The sequence below is a fragment of the Myodes glareolus genome, chromosome 21 (genome assembly GCF_982192425.1).
Source record: "Myodes glareolus chromosome 21, mMyoGla1.1, whole genome shotgun sequence".
Classification (NCBI taxonomy): Eukaryota; Metazoa; Chordata; class Mammalia; order Rodentia; family Cricetidae; genus Myodes; species Myodes glareolus.
In genome coordinates, this window is record NC_142046.1 from 22093592 (window position 1) to 22115707 (window position 22116).

At 36.3% G+C, this 22116-nt stretch overlaps 1 pseudogene; it reads right to left on the reverse strand.

The window, feature by feature from the left end:
- Positions 1 to 10815: 10815 nt before the first annotated feature.
- On the reverse strand, positions 10816 to 16342 carry LOC146890458 (uncharacterized; annotated as a pseudogene).
- Between the last annotated feature and the right edge of the window lie 5774 nt (positions 16343 to 22116).

The window sequence follows — 22116 nt, forward strand, 5'->3', positions numbered from 1 at the left end:
AGTATGCCTAAGGAGAACAACTTAGATGAACTCCAGGACACCGAATTGAAAAGAAACACCAAGCTTTGTCAAAGAATTCAAGGAATTAAAAAATAACAGGAATGAACACTTCATTGAACTTCAAGAGGACAACAAACATGTGACCAACATCCAAGAAAACTAGACACACACAATTGACTGAAAAGAGAAATGTAATTTTGGATCTGAAAATGTGTAACATGAGGGCCGACTTGTTGGGGTTTCTGTCCTGCCTCGTACTCCACAGCTGGCAAATCCCAGAGAAAAATCACACAGAGATCTCCATAAGTTATAAAACTGATTGGCCCATTAGCTCAAGCTACTTATTAGCTCTTATAACTTATGTTAGCCCATTATTTTTATCTATGTTAGCCACACAGCTCAGTACCTTTCACAGCTGGACAGGTTACATTTTGTTTCTTGGTGGTCTGGGCAGGAATGTGGAGGTTGCTTCCTGCTTCCCAGAATTCTCCTGTTCTCTTTGCTCCACCTCTACTTCCTGTCTGGTTTTCCCACCTATACTTCCTGCCTGGTCAATCAGCATTTATTTAAAACCTGATTGACAGAATACAGACAATTCTCCAGCACCAAAAATGGAATTTGATAGAGATGGAAACATTGATGATAACACAACACAAGTAAAATAAAAATGGAATTGAAAAAGTCAGTATTCAGATTAGAAAATTCAGGGAAAGTTCTTAAATTAGAATGAATCAAGAAAAGATAGAATGTCAGAATTTGAAGGGAAAGTAGATGATCTAGATAAAATGAGCAAAGAATATGAAAAATTTAGAAGTTGAGGAAAGGAACACTCAGGAAATGTACCACCAGAAGATCAAGTATTTAAATCATAAGCGTAGAACAGAGAGAAAAATTCAAGGTCAATGACATATATCAAATCTTTAATAATATCTTAGAAGTAACTTCCCAATGCTAAGGAATAACATAACCATAAGAGATACAAGATGTGTATAGGACCCTATCTAGAAAAGACCAAGGAAGAAAATCTGCACAGCACATCATAGTGAAAACACTAATTATACAAAACAAAGAAAAAATATTGAGAACTGCAAAAGAAGAAAAACATAAGTCATATGCAAGAGAAATTCCATGAGATTAAACCTGATTTCTCAATGGAAACTGAAAACAAGAAGAACCTGGAGTAATACATTCAAGTTAAAACAGAATTACCAACCTAGACTACTGTACTCAGCAGAATCATCTGCCATAGTTGAAGAAGAAAAACATTTTACATGAAAAATAAAATAAAAATCTGGAAAAGGATGTCTGGGGCAAAGCTTCAAGCTGAGACAAGAATAAGCAAGTCAAGAGACTCTAGAAAGAAAACCAACAATGTCATAATTTAATGAAAAGCAAAGCACAGGGACAGCACAAACCAATGTTAATCTACACACACTTTTCAATAATAATTCCAAGTATTAATATTTTCAATTATCTAACCAAAAGACAAAGGCTGACTCATAAATACGAAATTAAAATTCATATATCTGTTTTCTACATTAAATATATCTTATTTTAAAGATAGGCATCACTTTAAAGTGAAAGAACGGAAAAATTTATTTCACACAAACAGTATTAGGAAGCAAGCAGGTGCTTCATCCTATTATCTGACAAAATAGACTTTAAACTGAAGTTAATCAGAAAATACAAAGAAAGGTGTTTCATACTAATAAAAAAATCAATCAGTCAAGGAAATATCACAATAACAAACATGTATACAGCAAGCTCTGGTGTATCCAATTACACACACACACACACACACACACTAATGGAAATAAAGATACAGATTAACACTAACTCAATTATGGTGATTCCAAAACTCACTTTTTCAAATAGGTCATTTGGATAAAAATAATTAGAAAAACCTCAGAGATAAATAACACCTTACATCAACTGGACACACACACACACACACACACACACACACACACACACAACACATAATATTGCAACCAAACAAAACAGAAAATGCAGAATATGCATTCTACTAAGCAGAATATGGAAACTTCTCTAAAATAGAAAACATGCTGGGACACAAGGCAAACCTTAACATACAGAAAAGTTAAATTATCCTATGTATCACATCTGATCATTTTGTAATAAAACTTAATATCAAGGATGAGAAAAACTTTAGGAACCGCATAAAACTGTAGAGATTAAACAACTTGTCACTAGATGATGAATGGGCCAAGGAAGTTAAGAAAGGAGTAAAAATATTCTTGTAGTTAAGTGAAAATGAAAACACAATGCACAACACACACACATGCAAACACACACATACATGCAAACACATGCACACACAATCACACACATACACACACACATTGAACATCTGGAGTACAGTAAAAGCAGTTTGAAGAAGGACATTTAAAGTCATAAGTGTCTATAATAAAAGATCAGAAAAAGCAAAAATTAATGCAATAATGCAGCTCAAGAAATTGGGAAAACAAGAACAAACCAAACCCAAACTCAGCTGATGCCAAGAAATAACACTAAAAATAGAAATTAATTAAATAGAAACAACGAAAACAATCCAGAGAATCTAAGAGCTGGTTCTTTGAGAAGATAAAGCAGATTGACAGACAAACAAGACTGACCTAGTTAACCAAAGAAATAGAGGACCCATCACACTGGAAGTCTGAATTAAATGATAAATAAGGTCTATTTTAATGTGGAAATGTTGCTTTCAGATGATATAAAATAAATATATTTGTTAAATAAGTTTTAAATAAAATGTTCTTATTTGTTCTAACCAAGGCCTACAATAACTAAAAAGTCTTTTGCAAAAAAAAAAAAAAGAAAAGAAATAGAGGACCCAAATGAACACAATCATTAATAAGTGTGCACACACTAGAAGAGATCAGTCATTTAAATAGTGCTGGGAAAACTGGGGTGATGTCCATGTATAGAAGAATAAAATTGGACCTAAATAAATTCTTGGGCCCCGCAAAAAAAGGCTTCAAGTGTATCAAAGACCACAAATTGAAATAGAACGTGCTGTAACTAATTAAAGAAAAACTCTCATAGTGCCAGCACACCAAAAGATTTTAGTATTGGAAAGGTCTTTCTGAGTAAAAGCTTTGTTTTTACAGGAATTAAGGCCATCAAGTGTTTGTTTGTTTTGTCTCTGGTCTGTTTTTTTGAGTAGCATCCACGCATCTCCCTGCACGGAAAAAAGGGTCTATTTCATTCTTGATGGATGGACAGTCAGTTTGTTTCTGGCTTCCTGCTGGTTACCAATACCACTGCAGGAATCTGATGTAAGATTCCTCTCTGTCTGTTGTGAATATGTTTTACCATTGGTTAATAAAAGAAACTGCTTCAGCCTATAGCAGAGCAGAATATAGTCAGACTGGAATATATATATATATATATATATATATATATATATATATATATAGAGAGAGAGAGAGAGAGAGAGAGAGAGAGAGAGAGTAAGTGGAGTCAGAGAGACACCATGTAGCTGCCGAAGGAGGCAGACACCAGAACTTTACCTGGTAAGCTACAACCTTGTGGCAACACACAGAATAACAGAAATGGATTAATTTAATATGTAAGAGTTAATAAGAAGCCTAAGCTAATAGATCAAGCAGTGTTTTAATTAATATAGTTTCTGTGTGATTATTTTGGGTCTGAGTGGCTGGGAAACAAACAAGCAGCCTCTGCCTACAAATTGGCATGCCAATATGGGCTGACTATGTCCTTATAAAACCTGAGAGAGTTTGGAAAGAAATTCTAGACACAAAATAACAGAGTGTAGTGCAGCTTCTTGGTAGCTACATTTTTTTTCCTGATGGGCTCTATTTGCTGGCAGTAAGCAGGGTTGCCAGCTCCTTTAAGAGAGAGCTTCCTGACACAACATTGGCAGCAAAGGCTGTGCAGCTTCTTTAGGGGAGAATTTCCTGGCTCATGGTAGCTGCACAAATAGTTCTGGCTCTTTCAGGAGGCCAAAGACTTAAATGGGGTCTGTGAGCAGCATGTTACAAACTGCTTAACGGTGACATAGACCCACTGTGACCCTGGAGCTGGGGCAATGTGCATGCCGCTGCCATGTTGGATTGGGAAGAGCCAACAGGCAGGGCCACGGAGTTGGTCCTAGCAATGCCCACTTAGCATTTTTTAAAAAAGCACTCCTGGTCAGAAAATAATTACAGATAGACACACAATAAAGGCAAATTCAGATTTGACCTCTAAATTGGTCACAGTGTTGGATAGATGTACATAAGCTTGAGAGAGAGAGAGAGAGAGAGAGAGAGAGAGAGAGAGAAAGGATTACAGATAGTTATAATAAGGAGTATAGACAGTTATAAAAGAGTATAGACAGTCATAGTTTAAAGGAGTAAAGATAATAAAATAAGTATCAAACTTGTAAAACAATAGAGCAAAAAATAAGCCACGTCTGAATTATGAATATTATTGTGTCTGGAAAGTCTGGATTATGAATATTATTGTGTTTTCTTTGAATTTTTTGACTGTGAAACGAACTAGCAGTTTCTGCCTACAAGAATCAGTTTCTTTAACTCTTCCTCTAAACTCGATGGGCATGTCTTATCACTCACACTTCCTTCATGCCCACCCTCAAAATAAGTATGAGTAAAAATTATTTTTTCCTTTTATATACTCCATGATTTATTTTATTGTTGCCTTTTTCTTACTTCTCTGTTGGCTAATCTAGTCATTTCATGTTCCCAAAACTATGAATATAAATTATAATTACTCACTAGAGCCATCACTAGAGAATTTTACCAAGAGGACAATAGTTCTGAGTGCCCAAGACGAATGTCCTCAAACTTTTCACTCCTGGAAAAGAGAAGCCTGACAGGGAAACACAAAGCTAACCACCTGTCCTCAAGATGGGGACAACTTGGTATACAACTTGCATTCCATAATTTCTAATGTAGCCATGTTAATATAGACAGTTGCGTCTTTCCCCAGATCTCTCTTTTGCTTATTTTCTTTCTTTTGAGAAGGCAAACACCTAAGTGGTAATGGTAAGCAGGCAGGCTGATGTGAGTGAGAGGTGGGAGAATCTGGGAATCAGCAGCAGAAGAATGCAACTAACAGTCAGAGGGGCAGATGGATTCTCCAAGGAAGTATGCAACTGGATGAGGTAGATTTGGAAGAACTTCGGGATCTCTGACCTCTCAAGATATAAAGTAATAATTTGGTGAAAATAGACAGAGGAACTATCAAAAGAGTGAGATAAAGGGACAGATTGAAATCTGAAGAAATTCCACCTTTGTGTCTAACATTGGAGATTATAACATGGTTCTACTAAATGTGGTATTGACCTGATTTGACCTGATTGTCTCTGTATTATATAACTTGGAAACGTATAAAAAAATGTGCTTTTTCTGTTAAACAGTCTTTTAATCATTGATACCTGCAAAAGGGTGTCTTACGAGTCTTTGCAATTCTAGGTAAGGTTATTTCATGTTAGCTGCATAATTAACTCATGTCATCAATGGAGCTTTTTTTCATTTGAATTAGTCCCAAGTCCCTATAAAATGAGAATTTTCCTCATTTGCTGAAGTCTTCCAATTACTTTCTAAGTAGAATTAGTAATTCACTAAACTTTTATTTCCAGAGAAATGAGTTCAAGTAGAGGTCATCCATGAAAATGAGTTTAATGATCTCAAGCTAGTTTAAACGCTAGATGCTAGAAAGTTCTATCTATATTGGTTTATTTCCAAAAGGGAATGAAATGTTTGGATTTTACATATTTATTTAGGAACAGATTTCAGAAAATGACTGTGCTTTCATTTAAATCTTCGTAACCATCAAGTAACATATAAGAGGTTAAAGTTCGTGGAAGAACTGAGAATCCTAAGGTAAAGAAGAAATAAGTTAGAAAGTAGATACTAAAGATTCTCTGAATGGAAGATACCAAGGACAATAAGTCTATAAGGAGGTGGGCCCATCAGGATAAAATCTTAAACTCTCAATTATCATTTCAACACCCCTTCAACTCTTTGAGTTAGGTGGTATTCTTTATTTTAATTTAGTAATGGTGCAAGTGATCGAAAGAGTCAAGTACCTTGATTGAGATGACAAGGAGAGTAAGCTTTAGACTACTGTGCTAATTGAATTTGGTCATTCTCAGACTCACAAGTTCTAAGGTTTGTCATAATGGTGTACAAATCTCTTCAGTGTGGTAGGGAAAACTTCCAAAAGCAAATCCTCAGTCACAAAGTTAGGGTTTCAAGCTATTAGTCACTCTTTTCAACAGTCTATTTCATTTATCAATCTGTAGTAAACAGAAAATAAGAGTGGAAATTATTTTTAAGAGAGATGATTCTGTACTATAGGCAGTCTGATTCAATAAGTACTGGCCTACATTGTAGTTATTTAGGAAAAACACTATGATTATTACAGTAATTGTATATTGCTTAATATTGGGAAATCCCAGGATTGATCATTAGACCTTATGTTTTGGGGCTTTAATAACTACAAGTTTATGATGAAAATATAAAGAGTGTATTTTAATAACGACTGAGATTGATGTATCACATTAACTATTCATAACTCTCTCCACAACATAATCAAGCTCCCAATGGTGGTGACATTCTGGACATCTATTAGGGCAGGTGTCAGCCGTGAGGTTCTAGAACTGTTTGTACAGTTTACAGACGTACTAGTGGCCTCCAGCACTTAAACTTTTGTATTAAACCTCATACAAATGTCTGATCTTTGCATTCTTAAGAGTACATTGCCTTCTGCAAATGCTATCTTCAGGGGCAAGTCCTTTCCCTCTGACAATCTATTTTGTCTCTTGGTATCCATCTCCTGTGGCTAGAATCAAGATACTGGCTTTCTTAAGACCACGAGTCTTACAGAAATGAGGCTACAAATAGTTAGAGGAAAGTTAAGTATTGACATCTACCCACCAGTAAAATCAAAACTATAGACATTGCCTAGTCAAAATATCTTGCTATATTAGTATTTTATATTGACTTTTGGAATTGCAAGTATTTATGTTTTCATTATGAACATTTACCTTTCTGTAAGTTCCTTAGAGAAATAAATTTCTGAAGTATGCTTGAAGACAGAGAGAAGTGTCATTTCTACATTTTAGGGACAAAAGCAAGTTCCAGATAAATTAATGAGGACCCTCCAAGGAGAGAGTCCTGGGCTATACAAATGATTTCATTTTGAAAATGCTAAAGAAAACAAAAATTTGTAAACCTCTGTTGTTAGCTAAGTCATTATCACGTCCCCCATCTTAAATAATATTTAAGCTAGAAATATTCCTGGAAGATTGACCTTGCATGTAAGTAACACAGTCTAGGCAGAGCTTACAAGACTTATATGTTAGTGGGAAAGCAATCACATGTATTCATAGACTGGAAATTTTTACATGCCTATTTTTATCAAAGTCCTTCCTAGAAAAGTATACTCCCAAGTATCTGAGTCCTCTGTACACTTTCCTATACCTATATTAAGTAGGGTATTAGTTATGTTTACTTTTAGAAGTTTCAGTCCATCAAGTTTCACATTTAGGTCTTTGATTCATTTGGAATTATTGTTTTGCATGATAGACACGATTCTACTTTTATTCTTCTTCATGTGGGCATTCCGTTTTTCCCAGCACCATTTATTAAAGATGCTTTTTTCCCCTTGATCTTAGTTCTGATGGTTTGGCCAAGTCTAGGAGTTCATCCATTTTTATTAGGCTATCCATCTAAATGGAGTACAGGATTTAAACATTCAAACATTCCCTTATAAGATCCTTAAATTCTTTGATAGCTGTTGTAATGTTTTCCTGTTCATTTCTGATTCTGTTATCTCTTTCTCTCTCTCTCTCTCTCTCTCTCTCTCTCTCTCTCTCTCTCTCTCTCTTTCTCTGTGTGTGTCTTTCTAGTTGTCAGTTTGGTCAAGTGTCTGTCCATCTGTTTATCAGCTCTATTGATTCTTTACATTGATATCTTTATTTTTCTTTGAATGATTATTGTACTGGTTTTTATTATTTCTTATTGTTGATTGGGGTTGCATTTGGTTTAGCCTTGTTTTTCCAAAGCTTTGAGTTGTTTCATAAATATATTTATTTGAACTCTTTCTGTTTTTAAGTGTAGGTCCTAAGGGCTATAAAGTTTCCTCATAAGAATGTTTTCAATTTCTCCCAGTCGTTTTGTTGTATTGGGCTTTCATTTTTATTTAGTTCCAGGAAGTTTTTTTTATGTCTTTCTCGGTATTTTTCTTTGGTTGATTCATCATTCAGTAATATGAGTTGTTCAATTTCCATGAGTTTCAATTATAAGATTTTTCTTTTCCGGCACTGTAGTCAGATTTCATGAAGGAATGATTTCAATGTTTTTGAATTTGTAAATTTTGTTCATATCCCAGGATGTGCTCTATTTTTGCAAAGCTTCCCATGTACTGCTGAGTAGAAGGTGTAGAATGTGTGTTCTTTTGTGTTTGAATGTAATATTCAGTAAATATCTGTTAAGTTCATTTTCTACATGATATCAATTAATTCTGATGTGTTTCTGTTAATTTTTTGCTCAAATGACCCATCTCTTGGAGTAAGTGGATTATTAATGGATAATTATTAATTAATGGATAATTAATAATTATTAATGGATAATAAATAATTAATGGTTCCTGCTATTAGTGGATAGGTATTAATCTGTGTCCTTAAATCTAGTAATAGATTTTTTTTATTATTTTATGAAATTATATGCCCTGAAGTTTGTGCATTTATGTTTAGGACGGTAATGTCTTATTAGTTAACTGTTCCATTGATTAGAATAAAATTTTTTATCTCTTCTAATTAGTCTTAGTTTTAAATCTATATTGTCACCTATTAGGATAATGATGTCTGATTATTTTCTGGTCCCATTTGATTAGAATACTTTCATTCATCCTTTTATAATAAGGTGGCACCTGTCTTTAAATCCAAGATGTAGTTCTTGTAGAGAAGAAAGAGATGTTTTTTCTCTCTAGATCCATTCAGTCGACCTATGTCTTCTGTTTGGAGAACTGAGGTCATGATTAACATTATTATTGAAATGTGTATATTAATTGTGGACACTATACTGCTGATTTTTAGTGTGATTGTTTATGTTTTCAGTGACATTTTGTGTATTAATAATTATGGCTTTTTCTTTTTTTTCACTGTCTCTCTGCTATGTTTATTCCTATATTTAGCCTGAAAGTTGCTTTATATATTTTTCTTAGGTTGTGTTTGCTGTATTTAAAAATTTTTAGGCTGTTTATGTCATGGAATGTTTTACTTTCTCCTTTATTGATGCCATATAGTTTGGATGTTATAGTAATGTCGACTGACCATCGTAAATTTTAGCACTAGGATGCATTGCCTCAGGCTTTCCTGCCTTTCAACATATCCATTGAGAAAGCTGTTATTCTGATGGGTTTCCCATTATATGCAACTCAATTTTTTTCTCTTTTGCAGTTTTCAATACACTTTCTTTTTTGTATAAACTAATATTTTAAGCATATGGTCTTGTCTAATTGGTGCTCTTATGCTTCTTGTATATGTATACTTTTCCTTAGTGTGTGAAAGTTTTCTTGTATAATCTTGTTGAAGACCTGGTCTATGCTGTTGGTTTGATATTCTCCATCATCTATGCCTATAATTTGAAGGTTATTTTTGTTTTTAATTGTGTCCCACATTTCCAGTATGACCCTTTCTTGTTTTGTTAATATTCATTTTTTCTTTCTTATTTAGTCTATATTTTCTACCTTAGCTTTGAATCCTTTCTTCTTGATTCATTCTACTTTTAAGGTCTTTGAGTTGTCTAGTTGTATTTTTCTTTTCCATTTTTATTTCACCTTGATTCTTCTTCAATGTTTCCATGTTCTTATTTGATTCTATTCCAAAGTTTTGGCTTTTCTTCTTAATTTCCATAAATCTTATGTTTGTATTTCCTTGGAAGTTACTCAGGTATCTATTCTTCTTAAGTTCTTTCTCTTTAATTTTGTTAAGCTGTTTCTTTGTGCCTTATTTAAATTCCTTGGAGTCTTTGATGGCGTCTATGACTGTTCTTTTAAGTTCTGTGTCCTGGGATTCGTCTGGATACATCTTATTGGCAAACATTTCTATAGGATTGCTAGGTTTTAGAGAGATAATACTGAATTGGTCTTTCATGTTATTGGAATATTTGCAACAACATCTGGGAATGTGAACTTCTTTTGTTAGTTCTGAGTCTGTAATTGACAGATTCATTTGGGGCAGAAGGGGGGATGTGTATCATGAGGGCTGGCTTGTTGGGGTTTCTGTCCCACCCAGTACCCCACAGCTGGCAACTCCCAAGGAAAATCACACACAGGACCCCATAAGATTATAAAACTGATTGGCCCATTAGGTCAGGCTACTTATTAGCTCTTATAACGTATGTTACCCCATTATCCTTATCTACGTTAGCACATGGCTCAGTACCTTTTCCAGCGGGGCAGCTTACATCTTTCCTCTCCAGTGGTCTGGGCAGAACTGCAGAGGAGCCTCCCTGCTTCCCAGAATTCGCCTGTTCTCATTGCATCACCTCTACTTCCTGTCTGGTTTTCCCGCCTATACTTCCTGCTTGGCCAATCAGCGTTTTATTAAAATATGATTGTCAGAATACAGACAATTCTCCCACACCAGGGATGTGTGGGCAGGTTGGGACATGGGGATGGAAATGCCTGGTGTGGTGTGAAGTCAGGTAGATAGAGGGGATTGGGCTTGTTCACAGGATGTCTTTTCTGTTTCAATCCCAGACTGTAGGAGTAGATTTGGTTGGATGAAAACGTTAGACAGTTTTGTGGGTTGGGGTATTGTTAGGGAGAGTTCTTCTCAGATACTCGTGCTCCTTTCTGCAGTAGCCAGTAGAGACCAGACGAGGTACTCCACTGTGGTGGGACCCAGGCTACATCTGGCAGGTCGTGGAAAGGGTGTGTTTGGGGATGCAGTAGAGACTCCTTAGAATAGACCCTGTAAAAGGACTGGCAAAGTCTAAGTGCCGAGTGGAGTTTTTGGGAAATGCACAGGAGGAACCTCTGGTTGTTTCCAGGCATGATGACTCCTTGTGGATCTCCAGGGGTTGGCTGCAGTGAAGGCAGTGGGGCTAGACTAAGAAAGAGTGCTGGTTGTGGAACTGTGCTAGATCTGACTGCTTTAAAAAAAGATATGGATGGAGAGATCAAGGAACTCGCTAAGCAGTTGAAGGCCTTGCCATACTCATAGGGCTTCTCTCCAGGGTGGATGCTGAAGTGGCGAATAAGACCAGCTCTATTGCTAAAGTCTTTCTCACATTCTTTGCACTCAGAGGGTTTTTCTCCAGTGTGGGCTCTTTTATGCAAGATGAAAGTAGAGCAGTGGCTGAAGGCACACGTAAGGCTCCAGTGTGAATGCTCTGGGGTCTCCTGAGGTACGACCTGTGGCTGAAGGCTTTGCCCCACTTGCACTCAAAGGGCTTTTCTCCAGTGTGGATCACATAGTGGTGGATCAGGGCTGGGCTCTCACAAAACACTTCCCACACTCACTGCACTCAGACGGCTTCTCCCCAGTATGAGTCCGTCGGTGCCACATGAGATAGGACCTGTGTTTGAAGACCTTGCCACACTCAAAGCCCTCATACGGATTCAGATTCTCTCCACTGTGGATCTGCCGGTGCTGTGTAAGGTGGGATTTGTGGTTGAAGGCCTTCTCACATTCCCTGTACTTATAAGGCTTCTCTCAATTGTGAACCATAAGATGTTGAAGAAGGTATGAACTCTTGCTGAAGGCCTTCCCACACTCGGTACATCCATATATATGGCTTCACTCCAGAGTGACTCCTCTCATGTCAAGCAAGGAGGCGCTTCTTGCTAAATACTTTGCCACCATCATGACATTTGTAGACACTTTTCTCCTCCTGAACTACAGGGTCCTTATCTGACTCATGCGAGTCACAATTACGGGCGACATTTCCGGAAGAGATGTGCTTCTGTGTGTCCTGTGAAGACATGAACATATGTCTTCCGCTATCCCGAAGCTATCACGTCCAAGGTTGATTTTCCTAGGAAGCTGCTTGCTCTGAGGCTCTACCCGTTTGAAAGTGTCCTTGCTGCATTTCCAAGGAACCAATTTGACCAGGAGTTTGCACTGACTGGGAGTCCCCTGAGGCTTCTTTTGTTAACTTGCCCTGGCATGAGACTCCCTTAGATAATGCTGGATCATATGTGGTAAGTTCTGTAGCCTTGGTTTTTCCATTGTTACCTGCACTGATGCTTGTGGAAAAGTCTTTCATCACCTGCCACAGCTCCTTCTCATGCTATAGCAGACATGTCAGCTCAGATGGGACCAGGATACCCCAGAGGGACCAGAAGCCCACAGTTTTCCAGCATCACACCCTGGTGATACGTTCTCTGAGCTGGAGCCAGCTGCCCTCCACTCTTCTTGGGTAAAAACTACAGCCACATCCTCAAAGGCGAAAGTCACTTCACTTCATCTCTGAGCCTCCATCTCCAGATCAATAGAGTTATTCTCACTTCATTGGCAACAGCTGCCCAGAGTTCATCAACACCAACACCATCTTGAGACCCGGTGGGCTGTGGACTCTGTGGTCCTGCCTTGATCAGGCGACCTTGGCTGATGACAGCAGTGCCCAGGACACAGAGGCCCACAGCTTGGTTCACCACGTGATGTCCAGGATTTGCCTCTCAGAGAGGACGCCCTGTAACATGAGGGCCAGGCTCATTGGGGTTTCTGACCTGCCCGATAACCCACAACCATTTAGTCCCAGAGAAAATCACACAGAGATCTCCATAAGTTATAAAACTGGTTGGTCCATTAGCTCAGGCTACTTATTAGCTCTTGTAGCTAATATTAACCCATTATTCTTATCTATGTTAGCCCCATGGCTCGGTATCTTTCTCAGCTGGGCAGGTCACATCTTGCTTCTTCAGTGGCCTGGACTGGACCTTCCAGCCTTCCCAGCATTCTCCTGTTCTCCTTCACCCCACCTCTACTTCCTGTCTGGTTGACCCTCCTATATTACCTACCTGGCCAATCAGTGTTTATTTAAAACATGATTGATAGAATACAGACAATTCTGCACCACTGCAGTCAATCTGAGGGATAGGGGATGAGGGGTGGGGAACTGGGGGAATGGGGAGGTTTGGGGGTGGGGAGGTGGTTCTAAAACCAAACGTTGGGCGCCAGATAAAGTGCAAAACAATCCCATACCAGTTTGTATTCAAACGGTTATTTATTTGAGGGGAAAAAAACTTGCAGAACACCATCATACATGACAGTCAGGAAAGGAGTCTAGGAGGGTTGCTGCTGCTTTTTAAAGAGAAAGAGACCACATCCCAGTGGGCTGGTATCTCAATGGCTATTGACTGAAGGAGCAGTAGGAGCTCCCGCAGCAACACCCCTCAGGCCTTTTAGAAATGATACTAGGATTTCTACAGCAGGCATGGACTACAGTCAGTGACCAATTTTTTGACATGTGGAAAGTCACTGAACTAAAATATAAATATGGCTTGGGCTAAAATATGTCAAAGGAAAGAATCAGTTGATGTCATAAAGTTGTACTAAGGTGTTATTATCAGAATTAAGAGGAAAAGAAAGGCAATGACAAATTGTAGCTCAAAACAAATCATACCAATGATTCTGAATATTTTTAAAGACATGCATCTGCCTAGAAGACTTCATTAAAAATTTCTAGATGGGTTTATATGGTGAATGCCATTGACTGTTTTGCTCTTTGGCAATATAAGATTATATGAGCTACTTATATGCTTTTGAAATATTACTTCTCCCTGAAGTTTAACTCCACAGATGGGCTAAAAGTTGTTAAGGAAATATGGGTGTTTATGTCTGTTATACATGAGTAGGAATCACAGCTTGTCATTATTCATATGATGTTGAGAAAGCTACTTTGTCATTCTAGTTTCTGTGGTATAAAAATATCAAATTCTACCTTATGAAGAGTAGATAGCTACTAATTAAGTACTAACTATATAGCAGCTTCTCAAATTAGAAGCTCAACATAGATGAATTATTTTCATTCCTATTGCCACACTCAGTAGAGTCTCTTTGTCAAATAGTCTCAGTATCAGTCTATGGACACTCATACCCAGACAGATGATTAAAGACCCAGACAGATAAAACCACCAATTTGACAGAATTTGTTTTTTTTTATTTCCCTATAACTTATAGTCAATTTGACATACTTTTTATAAGGAATATGGAACATTTCTATAAGTGATTAAAAATATGCAATGTAGCCTAGACAAGGTGAATAAAAAAACAGAACAAGGGTAAAATGGGAATAATCAGAAGGAATGTTTAAATGGGGAAGTAGATAGGACGGCACAGAAGAGGAGATGTTAGGAGAAGGATAACTAACAATAGGGAGTTTGAAAAGGCTGTAGGGAAATCCATTATTGTATAAGCTTCAGATGTACATGACTGTATATTTATGCACTTACACATACATATATGATACTAATTGTAATTATCCTATATACTGGATAATGCTTTTCTTGGAAGCCATAGCTTGTTAAATAAAAACAAAACAAACAAAAAGTTAAGTATGAAAGTATGGGATATCCCCTTTGGGTTGTTGGTCATGGGTGTCTTGGAGACGCCCCCCCTTCCCAAATCCAGATCATTGTCATTGTTCTTGGTCATTCACTATAACTTGGTGGTAAGACCCTGTTGCTTAGGACACTACATAACTTAAGACAGAGGACGTGAAAATATTAAGTTAACACTGACTTCAATCTTCCTCCCTACTGGCTAACACTCATAATGCCAGGAGGTGCTATGTAGGCTGCTTGGTGAGGAAAGTCTCAGCTATCAACCCTGAGCGCTACAATAATGACTGGTGTCTCAAAACATGGCCTTGGGTGTAATAGTGGAAAGAACGGTATGGGGGTAGCCGAAGCCTTCTGATTGAATTTAAAGTCTGTTCTACAGTAGAAAACACATGTATGGTATGGTAAATATATCCAAATAAACTAGAATTTTTGTTATTTGAAAATACAAAGACCCCAGGGGAATACCTATTATGATTATTTTGCCAAGTAGACATAGTATCTAACTGCCTTGTAAGTTTATATTCCTCTGCCAATAGATTAGTGCAGTTCCCAAGCCTCACTGGAGACTGTTCTTTACGCAGTACATGGTGATTAACACAGAAGCTCACTACTGGTTAGAGGGCAGAGAATAAGTGAAGTGCTTAGCCACAAATGATCCACCCCACCCTTCAAGACTAAAGAATCATCATGGAAGTAGAAGAAAACTGAGTCATATTTGCAAGAGAACCTGAGAGAAGCATGACAGGATCACTGCACAGATGAGCCCAAAGCAACTTTGCTTGCCTATGTAAGATGTGCTGCATAAAATCAAGTCAGTTGCCTTTCTACTATGGATAGGGAGAACCTCATGATCCCATATTCCTAGCCGAGGAGATATTGAGAGTTGATGGCTTCTGGGGTGGGGTACCAGTTTTTAGTGTGTATAGATGGACTGTGCTCATGGCCCATGAGTGTATAGACAGCCAAAATTGCAAAACAAACTAAAACAAAAAAGAAGACATGAGATTATGAAATTGGGGGTTGGGCAGACTTGAGTGGAGTTAAGAGGAGGAGTGGGGACTGAATATGATCAAAATGCATTGTTTGTGTGTATTAAAGTCTTGGAGAATTGATGTAATATCTTATTAAAAACATAGAAGTAAGGACAAATAGAACTCAGAATCACTAGGAGCATCTCTTTAATTAGCATATTCAAGTGAAGCTTAGAAGTTATTCCTTTCCTAAAACACTACATTTTATTAAAAGCTTTTTAGAGCTCATAAACATTCTGCTGATTTCCTCAAAACATGTTCTCCTTATAGGCTGGTGTTAAACTGTGCATATGAAATGAGCCCAGCTTAATGATGTGTTAAAAGAATTTGGTTTCCAGAACTGTCTCTTTTCTTAATAATGTGTAATCATTATCTATTTAGTTTTCTTTCAACTTGTCCCATGCAGGCAATGAATTCAGTTTAATTGAATATGCTTATACATAGTTGAAGGCACTCATTTTCACCTAGCAAGTCTCCATTTAATCTTATTGAAAGCCCTCCAGATTAAAAAAAAGCCAAAAATAAATTAAGAAGCATTATAAGATATGAGTCTGATAATGCAAATGAATCTGACTTTCAATCTACATTTTAGTAAGTCCTGCATTAGTATTTAGGTACATTGACACAGTTGAATGGAGCCAGTGTTGGGACTCATGGCTTCTGGATCTATCTTCACAAAAAGCACATTTGGAGATGATCTCATAATCTTCTGGGTTGGAGCCAGTAATACTGAAAGTGAGACCCATTGAGACATCATCAGTTGTCTAATAAAGCTATACCTCTGTCCACATTAACTTAGGCATACTGGAGAATGTGGCCCTAATTTTCCCTAGAACAGAATTTCATGGAGGACAGGGAGTGAGAGAACATTCCTGAAGGTCAAAAGCAAAGGGTAGGTGATATTTTTCTATGAGGAAAGAGAATAATAGCTAGAGGTTTTATAATGGTCTTTGTAAATCACTGAGCCTCTGGGTTAAGGCACGGGCTCCATTTGATTTAGTACTTCATTACCCAAGTATCCTGTACATTTGTTTCTTAGTGTCTGAATCTCATCCCTTTTCCAACCAGGGATGGTACAGCAAATGAAACAAACAAAGTCTTTATTTTTTGAGACTCATATTATGGTTAGGGAAGATTCTAAAAAACAAAAACGGCAGATGATTAGCCAATAAATATGTTACATCAGGCAAAAAGATTTATGAGATAATAAGTTTAAGTATTAACTTATTGGACATAGTGTCAGAGAATTTTTTTTTGTTAGATACTATGAGGGTCAAATTTGACACTGTTGCTAAATGCTCTGAGATAAGTTCATTTATGTATATTTCAATATCCATATGGATACAGGAGACATTGAATATTGGTTGTTCCTTAAATTGACTTAGTTGATCAAATAAATTGGGTAGGAATTTTTTTGGTTGTGTTTACTTATCATTTAAAAAATCATTTTCAATTATATTATAATTGCATCTCTCCCTTCCACTCTCTTCCCCTTGTTCTCTTTCAAATCATGGCCTCTTTTTTTCAATAATCATTATTACAATTGTTAACAATTGTTATCCCTTTTCTGTCTTTTATTAAAAAACAAACAGATCTATAAGGAATAATAATAAAATATAATAAGATAAAAATAAAATTAACACTTCAGAAAAAGAAAAAACAAAGAAGCAATTTCTTGCACAAAGAAGTAATTCTTATGAAATACTAAAATACTCTAACATTGAAAACTAGTCTGGTTCACCATTTGTATGATTTGGGCTCCCCTGATGGCTTGTAGAATGAGTGTTGATAGTGAAATTAGGTGGATTTCCTAAATTTACACAGTTCGTAAGTTAGCAAAAACTAAGAAAGGACAAACTCTAAAACCAAAGAGGGAAGTCCACATGCCCAGCTCAAATTCCCAAATCTCATAACTGAATGATGAATGAGTCAAAGAAGAAACAAAGAAAGAAATTTAAATAAAAATGAAAAGACTGCCCAACAAAATCTATGGGAAACATTAAAAGCAGTACTAAAAGGGAAATTTATAGCCTAAGTGCCTACATTAAAGAATAAGAAAGAGTACACAAATAAATGATTGAATGGTAGAACTCAATAATTTGGAAAAAGAAGAACAAATCAAACCCAAGACCAATGAATGGCAAGAAAAAAAAATCAGAGTAGAAATTAATGAAATAAAAACAAAGAAACAGTAAAGACAATCAATGAATCTAAGGCTGGTTTTTGAGAAAATAAACAATATTGACAGGGCCTAAGATAACCTAATTTAGCAGAATTACAAACAAAAAGGGAATCATTACAATAGGCACCAAAGAAATACAATATATTAAAACAAAATACTTTAAAAAAACTGTACTTCATTAAGCAAGATAATTGAAAATGGATGAGTTTCTTGATTCATCCAATCTACTAAAGTAAATCAAAAAGGAAACCAATAACCTAACCTGATCCATAATAAATAAAGAAATTGAAACAACTATAAAAGTCATTATGACAAAAGAAAAAAGAAAGCCCCCCCCCCAGCCAAGATAGATTCAGAGCAGAATTCTAGAGTTTTTTTTCAAAGAAGTACTATAACCATTACTATGGAAATTAATTTAAAAAATGGAAATTAAAAGATAACTAAAAAAGCTACTTCTATGAGTCCAGTATTAATCTAAAATCAAAACAGATAAAGACACACCCCAAAAACCAAAACTACAGATTAACATAGATGCCAAACTCCTGGAAAAAAAAAACTAGCAGGCCAAATACAGACATATATCAAGATCATCTGTCATGATAAAGTTGGCTTTATTCTGGAAATCTAGGGATGTTGCAACATATGTAAGTCAATAAATATATAAAATAATGTAAATGGACATTCAGACAAAAACATCACATAATAATCTCAATAGATGAAAAAAAAACAACAGAAAATCTTTGACAAAATCCAATGCAGTTTTCTGAAAAAAATCCTAGGACAATTGGACTAGAGGAAATGTCCCTCAACACAATACAGGCTATATACAACAAACACTCAGCTAATCCTATCTACATATACTCAAACTAAATGCAGCTGCATTAAATTCAGCGACGAGATAGGATTGTCCATTCCTGCCATTTTTAAAAATATAGTAATTAAAGCAGTAGCTAGAAAAATTGGCTAAAAAAGGAGAAAATTAGAGGGATACAAGGAGAAAAAGAAGCAAAATTATCCCTATTTTCAGATGGCATAGTGTCATGCATAAGAGATTTAACATCTGTAGCAGAAAACTTCATGAAAAGATCAATAATTTCAGCAATGTGGCAGGGAACACATCAACTTATAAAACCCAGTAGCCTTTCCAAACATCAATAATAAATATACTTTCAATACCATCCCTCAAATGCTTCTCAATACTAGGTGTTTCTTCCCCAAATCCCTACTAAATCCTATCTCCTGTTCATTCCCCCCCCTCCTGATCTTTCTTTTCTTGTCCCTCACCCAGTCTGTCCATAAAATGTACTCTATTTCCCTCTCCCAGGGAAATTCATGTGCCCTTCTTCTCCAGTACTTTCCACTATACCTAAATAACCTCTTTTGGTTTTTGAATTGTAGTTTGATTATTATTGATTTAATGGCTAATATTCACATATAAGTGAATACACACATATTTATCTACTTTGCTCTATATTACTTCACTCAAGATGATTTTTTCAAGTTCTACCTATTTTCCTGCAAATTTCATGATGTCATTATTTAAACTGCTAACTAATAATCTACTGTATAAATAAACTACATTTTCTCTAGCTCAGTCAATAGAGCATGAGACTTTTAATCTCAGGGTTGTAGGTTTGAGCCCCATGTTGGTCACCATTTTGTAGATGGAGACTGCTTGTTTGTTTCCCAGCTGCCCAGATCCAAATAATGACAAAGAAACTATTAATTAGAGCACTGTGTGGTCTATTAGCTCAGGCTTCTTAATAACTAACACTTATCTCTTAAATTAACCCATTTCTATTAATTTGTGAATCACCACAAGGCTGTGGCCTACCAATAAGGTTCTGGCTGGCAGCTGGCATCTTTCTCCTTTGGCAACTACATGGAATCTCCTTGACTCTGCCTACTTTTTCTCTATATCTGTGTTTAGATTTCCTGCCTGGCTTTATTCTACTAAGCCATTGGCTGAAACAGCTTCTTTAATTACCAGCGGTAGTAAAACATATTTGTAGCATACAAAGGGGAATCCCACATCAGACATTCTTTTGTTGAGGGACATCTAGGTTGTTTCCCGTTTCTGGTATTATTAATAGAGCAGCAATGAATATGATTAGATAATATCCTTGTAGAAGGACAAACCACCCTTTAGGAATTTGCCCAAGAGTGGTATAGCTGAATCTTGAGGTAGACTTAAGTCCTCTCTTTCTGAGGAAATGACATTCTGATTTCCATAGTGACTGTACAAATTTGCACTCTCAACAGCAGTGGAGGAGTGTTCCCCATATTCTACATCCTTGACCAATAGCGTGAGCTATCATTTGAATTATTGATCTTACCCATTCTGACAGGTATAAAATACAATCACAAAGTAGTTTTGGTTTGCATTTCCCTGATGGCTAAGGATGCTGAACATTTCTTTAAGTGTTTCTCAACAATTTGAGTTTCCTCTTTTGAGAATTCTGTTTACAGTAGTACTCAATTTTAAAATTGGATTATTTGCTTTTTTGTTTTGTTTTTCATATCTAGTTTCTTGAGTTCTTTATGCATTTTGGATATTAGTTCTTTATCAGATGAGAAGTTATTAAAAATCTTTTTCTGTAGAGAGCTGCGTAGTGCTGTGCCTTAAAGATGGTGCTAGTTTTCACCCTCCATCTCCCCGATTGTGAGCACTCTCGGTCACAAACAACTCAATATATGGCTAAGGCTAAGGATCTGACTTGCTTCCACATTTCTGGACCTATCTGCATTTCCCATGCAGCATGTTGGGGTTGGCTACTGAAAACAAGTTGCTGGCCATTCTTTTCCCTTGATTTCCTTGTATAAAGGTGAGATTGGCTGTCTAATGGTTTGTTGTAGCCTCTGTCACCAGTGTGGTTCTATTCTCAAATACTAACACTATGTAAGTGCCTAGGAACAACTAGAATGGCAAATTATCAAACTAGATCAATATTCACTGTTTTTTTTTTGTTTTTTGTTTTTTTTTAATGGGAAGAAGAGATCGAAATGGACTCTGCTTGTCGGTGCTATAGTCAAAGCTACCATACTCTGGTCCTTGGATTCAGATGGTGATTCACTGTGATTCTTTAATGTAGGAACAAGAAATAATAGTTATTTCTCTTATCTTCTGGATTACATGGTGTTATTTGACTACCAATGTATCTTCAGAAACTCCTTATATAAATTAACTTATATGAAAGCGTAAAACAAAATTGTATCAAAATTTTGTAATCTCTCTCTTTTTTAGCTTACAAAATGCAAGAGTATGAGATAACCTAAAAAATAACAATGCTTTACTCAAACCAACAAATACTAGATGAAATTCTGCTTCATTTAAGAAACATATGTGTGTATAATCTAAAGCTCTGACTTTGACAAAGAAGCTACAATAGCAAGAACAGTGAATGTGTGTCACTCTCAGCCTGTCCATGTATCCTAGAAAAGTAAAGAACAGGGTTTTGAGGGTGATATCCCAGGAGAGAGGAAAGCAGTTCTTTGGGAGCATTTTGATTTCATTTTGGCTTAAAGTCATTAGAATATCAGCAGTGAGAGAATTCAAGAACAAAGTAATTCCAACTGATATTTTACATTATTGCTGTTTTTTCATTATAGGCAGGAAAGTTTGTCCAAAAAGATTATTCAAAGTAACTTATGAGTAGCATTTCAGAAAATAGAACTGGACATCACAAAACAAACTCATTGTCATTGGAGGGTTTTTCTCACAATGTTTTACTGGGAGTTTCTTTTTAAATCTTGCAGGTCCTTTGCATATGTATTATGAATTCTTATTTAGTGTTTTTACATGATTTTCATGAGTATAAACTTGTGTGTCTCCGTGTCTATAAATGTTCCTTGTCCTTTTATTTTGGCTCTTTTTCTTCTGCTTTTTGCTTTGTCCTAAATTGTTTGTTTTTGTTTTACTTGATTTTATTTTTATTTTTTAGATGCCTGTTTAGGAGAGACAGAAAGAGTGTAGTTTGGAATGAGAGGGGAATTGAGAAGGCTTTCAGAGGAGATGGGGGAGGGGATACCATAACCAGAATATACGGTATGAAAAAAATCTACTTTTAATAAAAGAAAGAGGAAAAAATTGCAACTAAAAAGAGAAAAATGGATTTGAATGAAAGCATCTTACAGGAATGAATAATGCTACTATGAAAATCCCAGTGCCGGGTGTGGGAGAACTGCCTGTGAGTTTTTAGTCCGGGAGGTTCACAGAGATGCTTAAAACAATGCAAGCTGATGCCATTTATTTTGGTTGTCCACCACAGTCAGATACTACTTCTGAAGACCCTACACTTCAACTGTAGAACACAGAGAAGTGAAGCTGGAATTGAGCTG